The 14,186-nt window shown below is 39.9% G+C and overlaps 1 non-coding gene across 1 annotated transcript; it reads left to right on the forward strand.

Annotated features, from left to right (window-relative positions):
* The first annotated feature begins 379 nt into the window (after positions 1-379).
* LOC132663971 (small nucleolar RNA U13) lies at positions 380-483 on the forward strand. Its single transcript, XR_009603358.1, has one exon. It is a non-coding gene; the product is annotated as a small nucleolar RNA U13 (small nucleolar RNA).
* The last annotated feature ends 13,703 nt before the right edge of the window (positions 484-14,186 follow it).

The raw sequence follows: 14,186 nt of genomic DNA on the forward strand, positions 1-14,186 counted from the left end.
AGTCAAACTTGAGTTTCATTCAGGAGGGTGGAATAAACCCTGCCCACTGAATACATTTTATTTTTATTTTTTTTATTTTTTTTTTCAACGTTTTTTATTTATTTTTGGGACAGAGAGAGACAGAGCATGAACGGGGGAGGGGCAGAGAGAGAGGGAGACACAGAATCGGAAACAGGCTCCAGGCTCCGAGCCATCAGCCCAGAGCCCGATGCTGGGCTCGAGCTCACAGGACCGCGAGATCGTGACCTGGCTGAAGTCGGACGCTTAACCGACTGCGCCACCCAGGCGCCCCTACATTTTAAAGGGACCATGAGAAATAACATATAGGTGTCTTTTGATTATATCCCCCTGGTTTGCTCGTTTCATATACCACTTGTAGATCCTTTTGTAGTTTATACGCATGATGATTGAGTGTTCACACTGCTGGGTGACACATGGCTCCCTCAAACCTTGTTACAATATTGGCACATCACCCATCCGATATGAAAAAGAAATACCTCTTATAGTGCTCACTACCAATGCAAAAACAGGCTTTCGGTTAAAAAAATAGGAAATTAGAAAGAGAAAGATCATTTCTTAATGTAAAAATAATTTCTAATAATGCGTCAAAATTTTATATAAAGGGAGTAAAGGTCGGGGGTGTCTGTGTGGTTCAGTTGGTTAAGCATCTGACTTTGGCTCAGGTCATGGTTTTGCCGTTCGTGGGTTCGAGTCCCTCAACAGGCTCTGTGCTGACAGCTAGCTCGGAGCCTGGAGCCTGCTTCGGATTTTGTGTCTCCCCCTCTCTCTCTGACCCTCGCCTGCTTGAGCTCTGTCTCTCACTCAAAAAGAAATAAATAAGCATTAAGAAAATTAAAGGGAGTAAAAGTAAGAATTATTTCACATTAATGTCACAAATAAGATAAATGTTGTTGCCCTTTTTATTCAGAAATTTTCTGAGAATCCTATCCAAGGTAGTAAACTAGGTAACACAAGTGAATTATAACTACGAAGACTGAAGAGAAAAAACTCTCTGGCATTCCTGGCTCAGTTGGTAGAATTAAGTTGATTTCAGAGCTGTGAGTTGTGAGTTCAAACCCCACATTGGGCATAGAACTTAGTCAAAACAGTCATTATTTAGAGGCAATATAATTATTACCAAAATATTCCAAGAGAATGAAATAAATGGACATTGGCATTAAGTCTGAACTATCTTAAGGTAACCATAAGAGGAATATATTAAAAATGAATAGTTACTCTATATATTATATTTACATATTCATATTATTATATGTATATAAGGATGAACAAACAATAGGCAAAACTAATCTGTGTGATAGAGGTTAGGAATTTAGAGTAATAGTCATGAGTGAGAGGTGGTCCAGTTAGAGAATGTAATGGGGGGGGGGGGGTCGGGAATCTCATTTACAATAGAAAAATCCAAGCCAGGGGCCCCTGGGTGGCTCAGTTGGTTAAGCGTCCGACTTCAGCTCAGGTCATGATCTCACAGTTCGTGAGTTCAAGCCCTGCGTCAGGCTCTGTGCTGACAGCTTAGAGCCTGGAACCTGCTTCAAATTCTGTCTCCCTCTCTCTCTGCTCCTCCCCCGCTCATGCTCTGTCTGTCTTTCCTTCAAAAATAAACAAAAACATTAAAAAAATTTTTTCTAATAAAAAAAAGAAAAATCCACACCAAACAGAAATAAACCCTTAAAACCTAGTAATAAACTTAATAAGAATTTCAAAGATTCATAGGACAAGAGCTATTAAGGTTTACTGAAGTACATAAAAGAAAGTCTAGAATAAATGGAGAGATATGACATATTCTTGGATGAGAAGACTCAATATTGTAAAAATGTCAGTTATCCCCTAAGTAATCTATACATTTCATGTGATTCTTTGATAAATGGATTCTAAAGTTCCCCTGAATAGTTTCCCATCTCATTTAAAGAAAAGGTCTTATTTCCCTTCTATTATTCCTCATATCTCAACTCTCTATTTACTCTCTTTAGCCATACTGGCTTTCTTCTTACTTCTTCAACATGCCAGGTAAGCTTCTGCTTTATATTCTTTGCAATTGCTATTCCTTCTTTCTGGAATGCTCTCTCCCTAAATAGCTGCATGCTTGCTCTCTCACCACCTACAGGTCTTTGATCAAATGGCATCCATTCAGGGAGGACTTCCTTGATCATCTCATCTAAAGTTGGAACAACCACATCTGCCCACGACCCACATGCATTTCCTTTCCTTGGCTTTTTTTTTCTTTTTCATAGCACTTATGCCTATCTGTCGTGAAATATATTTTTTTGCTTTCTTGTTTATTGCCAGTATCAAGTGTTGACCTCCTCTAACACACACACACACACACACACACACACACACACACACATGCACACGCAAAACCTGTTGATCAAAAAAAGTCAGCTTACTTTACTTTTGTTTAAGGGAGAACATCGTAATGACTGAATCTAAGGAGTGCCTCAAAATGAGGAAACTAGGGAAAGGTAAAGAGACTTAGGGCCTGGGCTAGCTGATTTAGACTGGTCTTTCAAGGTGAAGAACTCGTTGGGAAAGAGCAAAGTTTATGAAATAAGAGTTTTGGATTAGTGGCCTCAGTGAATCAAGAATGTTGAAGCGAGTCTTGATGGGCTAGCTGTTTTGATAAATAAGTGTTTTTGTCCCCTCGCATTATGTTCCCCAGCCAGCAGCTAATATATTGCTTTGTTATTAGTTAACACAGGGACTTGAGAATTATGTCAGTTTGAATTCCCAGTTTCCCCTTTTATCATTCTTCAGGCTAATCGGGAAGAACCTTGTCATTTGGGGATATCATCAAACCAGATATATGACATGTTTGATATGTTGATGTATGACATGCTTGATATGTTGTGGTTGAGTGTATTTTCTTTTTTTCTTTTTAAGTTTATTTATTTTGAGAGAGAGAGAGAGAGAGTGCAGGCAGGTAGGGGGGCAAAGAGAGAGGGAGAGAGAGAGTCCCAAGCAGGCTCCATACCATCAGCGCAGAGCCTGATGCGGGGCTTGAACTCACAAACCGCAAAATCAGGACCTAAGCTTAAATCAAGAGTCAGACGCCTAACCAACGAAGCCACCCAGGCACCCCAAGTGTGTTTTCTGATGGGAGTTGTTCCAATCTCTACAAGTCCTGACTTTTCTTGTTCTTGGTAGAAGGTCATCAGGACGCACAGTGACTGAACAGCAGCATTTAAGATTCTGGAGTTCTGCACTTGTACATTGCAACACGAACAGATGCTAATCTAATTTGGGTAAACATATCCTAACTAAATTAAGAAAATAGATTCCATTTCAACTACAAAGAGACCACAGAACCAGATATTTAGGCATTAGACAAATTATTTGATTTCATGTTATCTATATTTGTTTTTCAGATCTTTCTCGTGATATAAAGGGCCCTGGAGAAATCTGCAAAAATATAAGAACAATATTATTTCCCTTACAGAGCACACAGTCTCCTTCAGGAAAAGAGTATTATGTCTAATGACTCTATGTTTTGAGCTATCATCTGTCTGATCTCATGAAATTCTCAGGGGAGAAGTTCCATGGCCTTGGACACATTATTTAGTTTTACTATTTTCTGAACCCTAGCATGTAGGATTAGTCCTATCTTTCAGGCCTTTTGGAAAGCATAAGATGAAAAGTTTGGATATAGAAAAAGGCAGTCCAAAAAAAAAAACCCTTCAGTTTTTAAGTTTTTTAAAAAAATTTTTAAAATGTTTATTTTTGAGAGAGACAGAATGTGAGCAGGGGAGGGGCAGAGAGAGAAGGAAACAGAGAATTCGAAGCAGGCTCCAGGCTCTGAGCTGTCAGCACAGAGCCTGACACGGGGCTCGAACTCACGGACCACGAGATCATGACCTGAGCCGAAGTCGGCCGCTTTACTGACTGAACTACCCAGGTGCCCCCAGTTTTTAAGGTTTTTAAACTCAAATCACAGATATGTTTCCCTCCTTGTTGAATTAAATTATTTAGGTAATTAAAAAAAATTTTTTTTAGTGTTTATTTAATTTTGAGAGAGACAGAGACAGAATACGAGTGGGTTGGGGCAGAGAGAGAGGGAGGCACAGAATCTGAAGCAGGCTCCAGGCTCTGAGCTGTCAGAACAGAGTCTGACGCGGGGCTCGAACTCACGAGCTGTGAGATCATGACCTGAGTCGAAGTTGGACGCTCAGCCGACTCAGCCACCCAGGAGCCCCTAGGTAAATTTTTGTTGTTGTTCTGGGAAGGGAAATTGTGGGCTAAAATAAATGCTGGGTGATACCAAGGCTTATCCTGAAAGATGACAGGCTTATCCTGTCAATTAACCAAGATAACATATCTCTGTCCATTCTGTTGCTAGCAGTCAGTTTTTGTGCCACAAATTTAATACCAATTGCAAGGGGCCAACCAATGATATGTTCTTGGTGATAATTACTGTATGGCGTTGCAATATTACATATTACATATGATGGCATTGCAATATTACATAAGTGTCACTGGTGTCGAGAAATGATATTTGTAATAAAGAGATAGCTAGGTAGCTCTAAAGTAAAAGATCTTGTGGTGAAGTACAGTAGTGTGCCTTTTGCGTAAGATCTATAAAAGTGAAACAGTCTTGGAATATACTCCATCTCTTTCTGAATCTTCTCCAAGCTCTATTTCTATTGGTTGCAAAGGCTAGCTTCTACAAAAGCTTCCTACAGTGAGTTTGTCAAAATGCAAATTTTGAGAGCACAGCTCTTCACATGCTGCCTTCACTCCAGATACCAGCCACAAATGTGGGGGTCTCCAGGGTGACTCTCTCTTCTGACCAGTTGGCTACAAATTGAGAGGGTCCCATGGCCACCTTCAGGTTTGAGAATTTACTAAAGAGACTCACAGAACTCACTAAAATTGTTACACTAATGATTGCAGTTTTATTATAGCAAAAGGCTACAAATGAGAGCCAGCCAAAAGAAGAAATGCAGAGGGTGAAGCCCGAGAGAGTTCCAGATATGAAGCTTCCATCATTCTCAGGGATGTGTTGCCCTCCCGGCAACTAAGTGTGAAAATACTCAGAGAACTAACCAGGGAACTTTATCTGACCTTCAGTGTCCAGAATTACTATTGAAGTTTTATGACATAGGCATGATTGATTGAATCATTGCCTGTGTGGTTGAACTCAATCTCTAGGCTTCCTTTCTTTCCCAGAAGTCAAGATGATGTCACATGACTCAAAACCCTAATGCTGTAAGCACATGGTCGGTCTTTCTGTCATGGCCACCCCCATCTGAGTCACCTCACCGGGGGTCCACCATCACACCTATATCACTCAGGAAATTATAAGGGTTTAGAGATTATCTCCTAGGAATTGAGGCCAAAAGCTAGCCAAATTATTTATTACACAGTCCCCAAGTATTGTTTCTTTGGAGGGGAATATGATAAGGGATTTCTGGCTGCCTGGCCTATTGTGTTACCCTAAAAAATGTCACTCTGTCACTCTGTGTGGCGCTTGGGTGGCTCAGTCAGTTAAGCATCAGACTTTAGCTCAGGTAATGATCTTGAAGTTCATGAGTTCGAGCCCTGCACCAGGCTCTGTGCTGACAGCTCAGAGCTCAGATCCTGAAGCTTACTTTGGATTGTGTGTCTCCTGCTTCCTCTGCCCTCACCCCCACTTGCGCTCTCTCTCAAAAATAAATAAGCATTTACAAAATTAAAAAAAAAATTTTTTAAAGTCACTGTGATTGAACTCAATTACCCAGGAAATTAATTTATTACAAGGAACCAGTATAAAAGGAAAATGAATGGCACCCTAAGGAAAGCAAATATGAATTCAAAAGTTGATTTGGTTTTGTGTTTTAACCAAATCACAAGGAAAATGTAGCCAAGCGTTAGACTTTTACCAAGAAGCGACTAGGAATGCAAGAAGCATTACTGAGCATAGGGATTTAATAGATATCATAGTTAATTAATAATCCCAAACCTTAAAGCAACCAAGAGGAAATAAAATGGCTTGGTAAATGACAAACACAAGCTTGCTGATGGAAGCAAGGCAATCTGTACTTCCAGTCATCCAGATTTGATTTCATGAGCCTTCTCTGGAAGTGATGTACTTCATGCAGTCATCTTATCAATCTGAAAGTCTTACGTTGTAGCTGTATCCTCCTGATGTTGTCGTTTCTGGTTAGTACAGTTTTCCAGTAATTTACGGTGACTTAAATTTCTTTAGTAGAGATGTGGTTCTAAGAAATAACACTCTAGATTTTTGCTGTCATGCTTGTTGTTTACAGTAACTGATCAGATCCTTTTCAACAAGCCTCAAAGGCTGTATTTCTCTGAAGTCTCTTCCTCAAGATGAAGTAACGTGGGACTAGAAGGCAGTAGAAGTCTTTCTTGAGGTGTAACAGAAAATTAATATAGAAGGATATAATCAATGATTATCTTTTGAATAGAAACGTATTATGAACAGGAAGGAGACTCCAAGGCTTTTCGATTTGTACCACAAAGTGTATTATGATGGTCCCTGATTGACAAAGGCATGGGAAGTTAATAGCCTAGAAATGAAATCTTTTTGGAGACTATTACTGTAGCAATTCTTGGACATGAACAAAAGTATATTTCTAAGATATGTCAGTCAGTGACCGGTCAGGAGACAGAAACCACATCAGTTTTTTTGAACAGGGAAAATTAATATAAAAAATTATCACTTAAAAAAAAAGAATTATTAACTAGGAAGGGGTAGAGATAAGAGAAGACTCTAAGGGATCCAGAACAGCAGGTACAAAAATGTAGCTACTACCTCTATGCTGAAGGAAAAGGAGTGATACGGGAACCTAATGACTAAGGAAAGAGCCTCCTTCCGCTCTCCGCTCACTCCCCCGAAGGCTGAGATTCAGACCTCTTCAAAGGGGACATGACTACCACTTGCACAGCCACACAAGCTGCTAGGGGTGAAGAAACTTGCCACAGGGGTCTGTAGAGGTGATCTACCATTGCTGGAGAGTATTGGCAGACTGAGTCAGTCTGTAGAAGTATCTAGCTTTTGCCAGAGGATGTAGGTGGGCTGGACCTTGTCAAAGGAGCTTTAAGAAGAGAGCACAGGCTGAAGGTACAACTGGAGTGCCTGTATTGGTTTCCTGTGTTCAAGAATAATAATGGAAGTTGAGAGCCCAAAGGAAAAGTGTCTTCCTGCTGCTGTGGCCATGCAGTGTCACTCCATTGCCCTCTGCTGATCAATCATAACATCTCATCTGCTGGCAAAGGAGAAGTGATTGGAGGGTCCAGTACTGGAATCACAAATCAGGGCAACAAAGTACAGATGTAGAGCACAGCAAAAATATTAAACTGATAACTGGTGCAGAAGAAGTTCACAGTCATTGAAAAATACCAATAATTTTATTTTTATCCTCAATTCCATAAAGAGTTATCATAATAATGTTTTAAGTTAATTAAAATTTGGAGAATATCAAAAAAAGCCTAGTTGTTTCTACTTTCTTGCATAAGTTGAGGGAATGAGCCTTTGCCTTGAATTGGTTGCTATTCGAGCAAACTCAAAGTTTTGATTTACAAGAAAGCTTAACAGTTGTTTTGAATTGGGGACGTGAATATGGAACGAAATCAAGAAGAGTTGTCAGAGGTGATAAGATACAAATGTGAGCCATTTTATTCAAAGACAAGAAATAGTGGTACACATAATAAATAGGAAACACACAACAATAGGTAATAATGTTATTAGGAACTTAACTTTTTTTTTTTTAAACTTCTTATCAAAATGATTCAGAAGCATGCCAAAAATCTAGAGAATTAGCTGAATATTTTAGGACTGAAAAATAACTCTTGTTTATCCGAGCCAGAATAGGCTGTTTTACAGGAAAAAAATGCAGATTCTAATTTTACTTTTTGTTTTCCACCCATATAATAATTTAAAGAATACCTAAACCTTCAAATTTGTGTCTTATTACTTTATTTATTTATTTATTTGTGTTTTATTTTATTTTTTAATGTTTACTTATTTTTGAGAGAGAGAGAGAGAGAGCATTAGCAGGGGAGGGGCAGAGAGAGGGAGACAGAGGATCTGAAGCAGATTCTGTGCCTACAGCAGCAAGTCGCATGTGGGGCTTGAACTCATCAACCGCGAGGTCATGACTTGAGCTGAGGCCACACGCTCAACCACTCAACCCGCTGAGCCACCCAGGCGCCCCTAAAGCATTTTTAAAAAGATTTTTGAAGTCATGCCAAAAGTTCTTAGTGTCTAGTTTTTCTTATTTAAGGATCAAAGCTATTGCCTAAACTCACCTCTGTAGTGCCTTACAGTGAAGAAATTAAGGAAGAATCTTTTCTAGAAAGATTTTTAAAGGTGGGTTTTGCTAGCAAGGAACTTACTAGTGTGGCTGGATTGTTGGGCACAGTGTGGAGGAATGTCTTGAGGCAAATTATAAGAAAGCTGTTAGTCCCGATAAATAAACTGTTTAGTTCACAGCATTATCTTCTAGGAATAGGTATTTTCTGGACAAATAGGTGAATTACTTTTGCTTGGTGTAAGTCTTATTTAATATATAAGCAAGAAAGCATGCTTGGTGTCATGAGGGTGTGACACGTGGGCAGGGATTATGTTGGTTTCACTTTTCACCTGTGTCCCCTCACTAAAATGTAAGCTCCATGAGAGCAGAGAGTTTTGGGTATACTGCTTGCTTTTATATCCCCAGAATCTGCAATATCTAGCAAGTGTTCGATAAATATTTTTAACAAATCTAAATTAATAAGTGCATAGAATAACGAATAAAATTTTGGAAAGTGAGGAGATGATCTAGCAGTTCAAAAATGTACTACAAAGTTACAATACTTAAAACAGTGTCATACTGGAACATACATCCATTGAACAGAGTAGAAAATTCAGAATATATACATATAGAGATGTACGTACATATTTATCCATCTGTATGTATATGTATATGTATAGATAGGTATCTTCCAAACTTTTACTCCACTTTAAGAGACATTTTCTCAAGCATATTTTTTATTTTTTTATTATTTTTTTTTTAATTTTTTTTTTCAACGTTTTATTTATTTTTGGGACAGAGAGAGACAGAGCATGAACGGGGGAGGGGCAGAGAGAGAGGGAGACACAGAATCGGAAACAGGCTCCAGGCTCCGAGCCATCAGCCCAGAGCCTGACGCGGGGCTCGAACTCACGGACCGCGAGATCGTGACCTGGCTGAAGTCGGACGCTTAACCGACTGCGCCACCCAGGTGCCCCTAAAGTATATTTTTTAAAAGGGAAGGGATTTATCTCATGGTTGCTTCTGAGCCGACCACTGCTTCTCTGTGAGCCCCCACAACGCTTCTGTGTTCCTTTGGGTGCTCACAACCTGGAATTCATTAACTGCACATTCCTCCTTCATCAGTGCTGACCTCTTCACAAGGGCTTCTTTAGAGAACTAGCAGAGGGTAATAAGGGGCAGGCCTAGCTTTCCTTCATGAACTGGTTCTTACTTCATCAACAACTCCAACTACAGAGTTGTTAATTTCTCCAATGGAGTCATGACAGTTAAAACTATACATTAGGGGCACTTGGCAGGGTGTGCTCATTTGGTAGAGCATGCAACTCCAGATCTCCAGGTCATGAGTTCAAGCCCCACGTTGGGCATAGAGCTTACTTTATATTATTTATTTTTTATATATTTTTTTAATGTTTATTTTTTGAGAGAGAGAGAGAGAGAGAGAGAGCGCAAGCACGAGTGGAGGAGGGGCAGAGAGAGAGGGAGATACAGAATCTGAAGCAGGTTCAAGGCTCTGAGCTGTCAGCACAGAGCCCGACATGGGGCTTGATCCCAGGAACTGGGATATCATGACCTGAGCTCAAGTCAGACGCTTAACTGAGTGAGCCACCCAGGCGCCCCAAGCTTACTTTATTTTTTTAAGTTTATTTATTTATTTTGAGAAACAGCGTGTGTGAGTGGGGCCAGGCAGGGAGCGAGGGAGTCCCAAGCAGGTTCCGCACTATCAGCGCAGGGCCTGATGGGTGGTTTGAAGTCACAAACCTCAAGATCATGACCTGAGCCGAACTCAAAAGTTGGATGCTTAAACAACTGAGCCACCCAGGCACCCCTAAAACTTACTTTAAATAAAAACCTATACATTAAATGTGAGGTTTCATGAGTTTGGGGACAAAGATGCTCAGTAAGTTATACACTTCTTGGGGGTCCAATATGGACTCACTTGGTTTCTAAATTGTCTCTTTATTCCTCACATCCACCTCTCTTCTGCATAGTGCCTCCTTTTTCCTTTTCGGAAAGCCTAACTTCTAACCACGGAGACTGGTCTTACTGTGGGAGACATTCTCCTCCCCGGAAGTATGGTTCTTTAGATTTGAGTTATTTCATCTAGGACAATAGCTCAGAGCCTCAACAGAGAAATGTAAGGTGAGCTTTGGGAGATGAAATTCTGTCCGGCAGTCGCATACATGCAGGTTGTTAACAAATCTGGACCTCTTTCAGATCTTCCCACCCAAGATAAATGCACATACTCTCTTTACTTCTCTGGAAGTCTATCGTGTGAGTAACTATTAGATTAGAGATATGTACATTCATATCACTTAAGGATAAATAGAGAATGCTTGCCTATATTTGCAAGTAGAAGAGAAACACTTTCCTATTACATATAATTTGCAAGAAGACCACTATTCATGGTGAAGTAATTACTTTACATTGTTTTGCATACCAATTTTAGTTGCTTTCTTCCATCATTGCCCTCACTAACCCCCTTCAACATTTCTGCTTTCCAGCTGTGCTTCTTAGATTGGTTGGGAATAATAATAATAAAAAGTCTCAATACTTATCAACATATTTCTTATAGGATGCCACCTCACCTATAAAGACTTGGCTATAGCTTTATAATAATTCTTTGTAAGGTAAAAAAAAAATTCTTTGTAAGGTTATGCCAAATGCTATGGGGATTCATCTTCCCCTTGTGGGCTCTCCTGTGTGAGGGTCTATTTCTCTCTCTTCTCTGCTTCTGCGATCCTGCCCATGAATAGCTCATGAGTCCATTTAGCTCTCCATCACATCTCTGCCCTTCCTCTCCTCCTGGATGGAGTCTCTTCTCTACATTTACTTGTGGAGTTTATTCTGCCGGTCCTCAGGTCATTTTATGAGTTGTTTATACTGATTTGAGTGTTACGTAGTTACATTCATGGGAGAGGTGAGCGTAGTTCTTCCTACTCCACTATCTTCCTTGAGGACTTCCCTGAAGTCGAAGTTCTTCTTTGTAAAGTGATGAATTGAATTCTTAGGCTTGGCAAATTCTCCACTCTAATTTCTGTTGGACAATGGTGGGGTAACAGTGGTTTCATGCTTCCTGGAATGTAAGATTAAAATGGCATTTCTAGATGTTACCAAACTTCATTAATGATCAGAGAAACGCAAATTAAAAGAACATTAGAACAATGATGCATCACTTTTGGTCTATCAGATTGGAAAAGTTTCAATACTACAAAAATATCTAGTGCTGGGGTGCCTGGTGGCTCAGTCGGTTAAGTGTCTGACTTCCTCTCAGGTCACGGTCTCATGGTTTGTGAGTTCGAGCCCCGCACTGGGCTCTGAGCTGACAACTCAGGGCCTGGAGCCTGCTGCAGTTTCTGTGTCTCTCTCTCTCTCTCTGCCCCTCCCTGACTCACACTCTGTCTCTCTCTCTCAAAAATAAATAAGCATTGGGGCGCCTGGGTGGCGCAGTCGGTTAAGCGTCCGACTTCAGCCAGGTCACGATCTCACGGTCCGTGAGTTCGAGCCCCGCGTCAGGCTCTGGGCTGATGGCTCAGAGCCTGGAGCCTGTTTCCGATTCTGTGTCTCCCTCTCTCTCTGTCCCTCCCCCGTTCATGCTCTGTCTCTCTCTGTCCCAAAAATAAATAAACGTTGAAAAAAAAAATTAAAAAAAAAAAAAAATAAATAAATAAGCATTAAAAAAAAAAAATGTAGTGGGGCGCCTGGGTGGCTCAGTCCGTTAAGCGTCCGAGTTCGGCTCAGGTCATGATCTCGCGGTCCGTGAGTTCAAGCCCTGCGTCGGGCTCTGGGCTGATGGCTCAGAGCCTGGAGCCTGCTTCCGATTCTGTGTCTCCCTCTCTCTCTGCTCCTCCCCCGTTCATGCTCTGTCTCTCTCTGTCTCAAAAATAAATAAACTTAAAAAAAAAAAATTAAAAAAAAATGTAGTGCTGCCAAGGGCAGAGGGAAGCAGACATTCTCTCACAGTGTTGTTATCTCTTTATTTCTTTCTTTCTTCTTCTTCTTCTTCTTATTATTATTTTGCCTTTATTTATATTTGAGAGAGACAGAGACAGAGTGCAAGCTGGGGAGGGGCAGAGAGAGAGGGAGACACAGAATCTGAAGCAGGCTCCAGGCTCTGAGCTGTCAGCACAGAGCCCGATGTGGGGCTTGGGCTTGTGAACGGCAAGATCATGACCTGAGCTAAAGTCGGATGCTTAACTAACTGAACTACTCAGGCGCCCCATCTTTTTTTTTTTTTTTTTTTTTTAAGTAGTCTCTACACCCAACGTGGGGCTTAAACTCATGACCCATGATCTCTTGATCAGATGCTCCACCAACTGATCCAGCCAGGTGCCCCACCTCAATTTCTTAAGTGACAATGTATTATTGGGACAAATGATAAAGGTATTTGCATTTTTGAAAAAAAAGAGGATAAATGTGAAACCACTTAGCATAGTGCTTGACACATATATTTAATAAAAAAATGTGTTGGAATTCAAATCTTTTATATTAACCTATATATCTTAAAACTTAAAAAAAATTTTTAATTCCAGTATAGTTAACATACAGTGTTATATTAGTTTCAGGTTTACAATATAGTGATTCAACAATTCTATATATAACTCAGTGCTCGTTGTGGAAGTGTGCTCTTAATCACCCCCCACCTATTTCACCCATCCCTCTACCCACCTCCTGTCTGGTAACCATCAGTTTGTTCTCTATGGTTTAGAGTCTTCTTTCTGGTTTGTTTCTTTTTTTTTCTTTGCTTATTTATTTTGTTTCGTAAATTCTACGTATGAATGAAATCATACAGTATTTGTCTTTCTCTGACTTATTTCGCTTAGCATTATACTTTCTAGACCCATCCATGTTTTTGCAAATGGCAAGATTTCATTCTTTCTTTTTCTGGATGAGTAATATTCCATTGTATATATACCACACCATCTTTATCCATTCTATGAACATGTGGGATGCTTCCATAATTTGGCTATTGTAAATAGTGCTGCAATAAACATATATCTTTTCGAGTTTGCATTTTTGTACGCTTTGGATAAATACCAGTAGTCTAATTACTGGTAATATGGTAGTTCTATTTTTAGTTTTTTGAGTAAGCTCCATACCGTTTTCCACAGTGGCTACACCAGTTTGCATTTCTACATACAGGGCATGAGGTTTCCTTTTTCTCCACATCCTTGCCAACACTTGTTGTTTCTTGTGTTTTTGATTTTAGTCATTCTGACAGGTGTGATTTAGATTCACATTTCCCTGATGATTAGTAATGTTGAGCATCTTTTCATGTGTCTGTTGGCCATCTGTATGTCTTTGGAGAAATGTCTGTTCAAATCTTTTGCTCATTTTTTTAGTTGGATTATTTTTTTGGTGTTGAGTTGTATACGTTCTTTATATATTTTGGATACTAACCCTTTCTCGAATGTGCCGTTTGCAAATAATTTCTCCCATTCTGTAGGTTTGTCTTTTAGTTGATTATTTCCTTTGCTGTGCAGAAGTTTGTTATTTTGATATAATCCCAATAGTTTATTTTTTTGTTTGTTTCCCTTGCTTCAGGAAACATATCTAGAAAAATGTTGCTACAGCTGATGTCAGAGAAATTACTGTCTGTGATTTCATCTAGAATTTTTGTGGTTTTAGGTCTCACATTTAGGTCCTTAATCCCTTTTGAGTTTATTTTTGTGTGTGGCATAAGAACATGGTCCAATTTCATTCTTTTGCATGCAGCTGTCCAGTTTTCCTGGGACTATTTGTTGAAGAGACTTTTTCCCATTGCGTAGTCCTACATCATTTGTTGAAGATTAATTGACCATATAATCATTCTTAAAACTTTTAGGGGTGCCTGGGTGGCTCAGTCGATTAAGCAACTGGCTCTCGATCTTGCCTCAGGTCATGATCTCACAGTTCATGGGATCGAGCTCTGCATCAGGCTATGTGCTGACAGTGTGG

Source organism: Panthera onca, chromosome D4 (assembly GCF_046562875.1).
Source record: "Panthera onca isolate mPanOnc1 chromosome D4, mPanOnc1 haplotype 2, whole genome shotgun sequence".
Classification (NCBI taxonomy): domain Eukaryota; kingdom Metazoa; phylum Chordata; class Mammalia; order Carnivora; family Felidae; genus Panthera; species Panthera onca.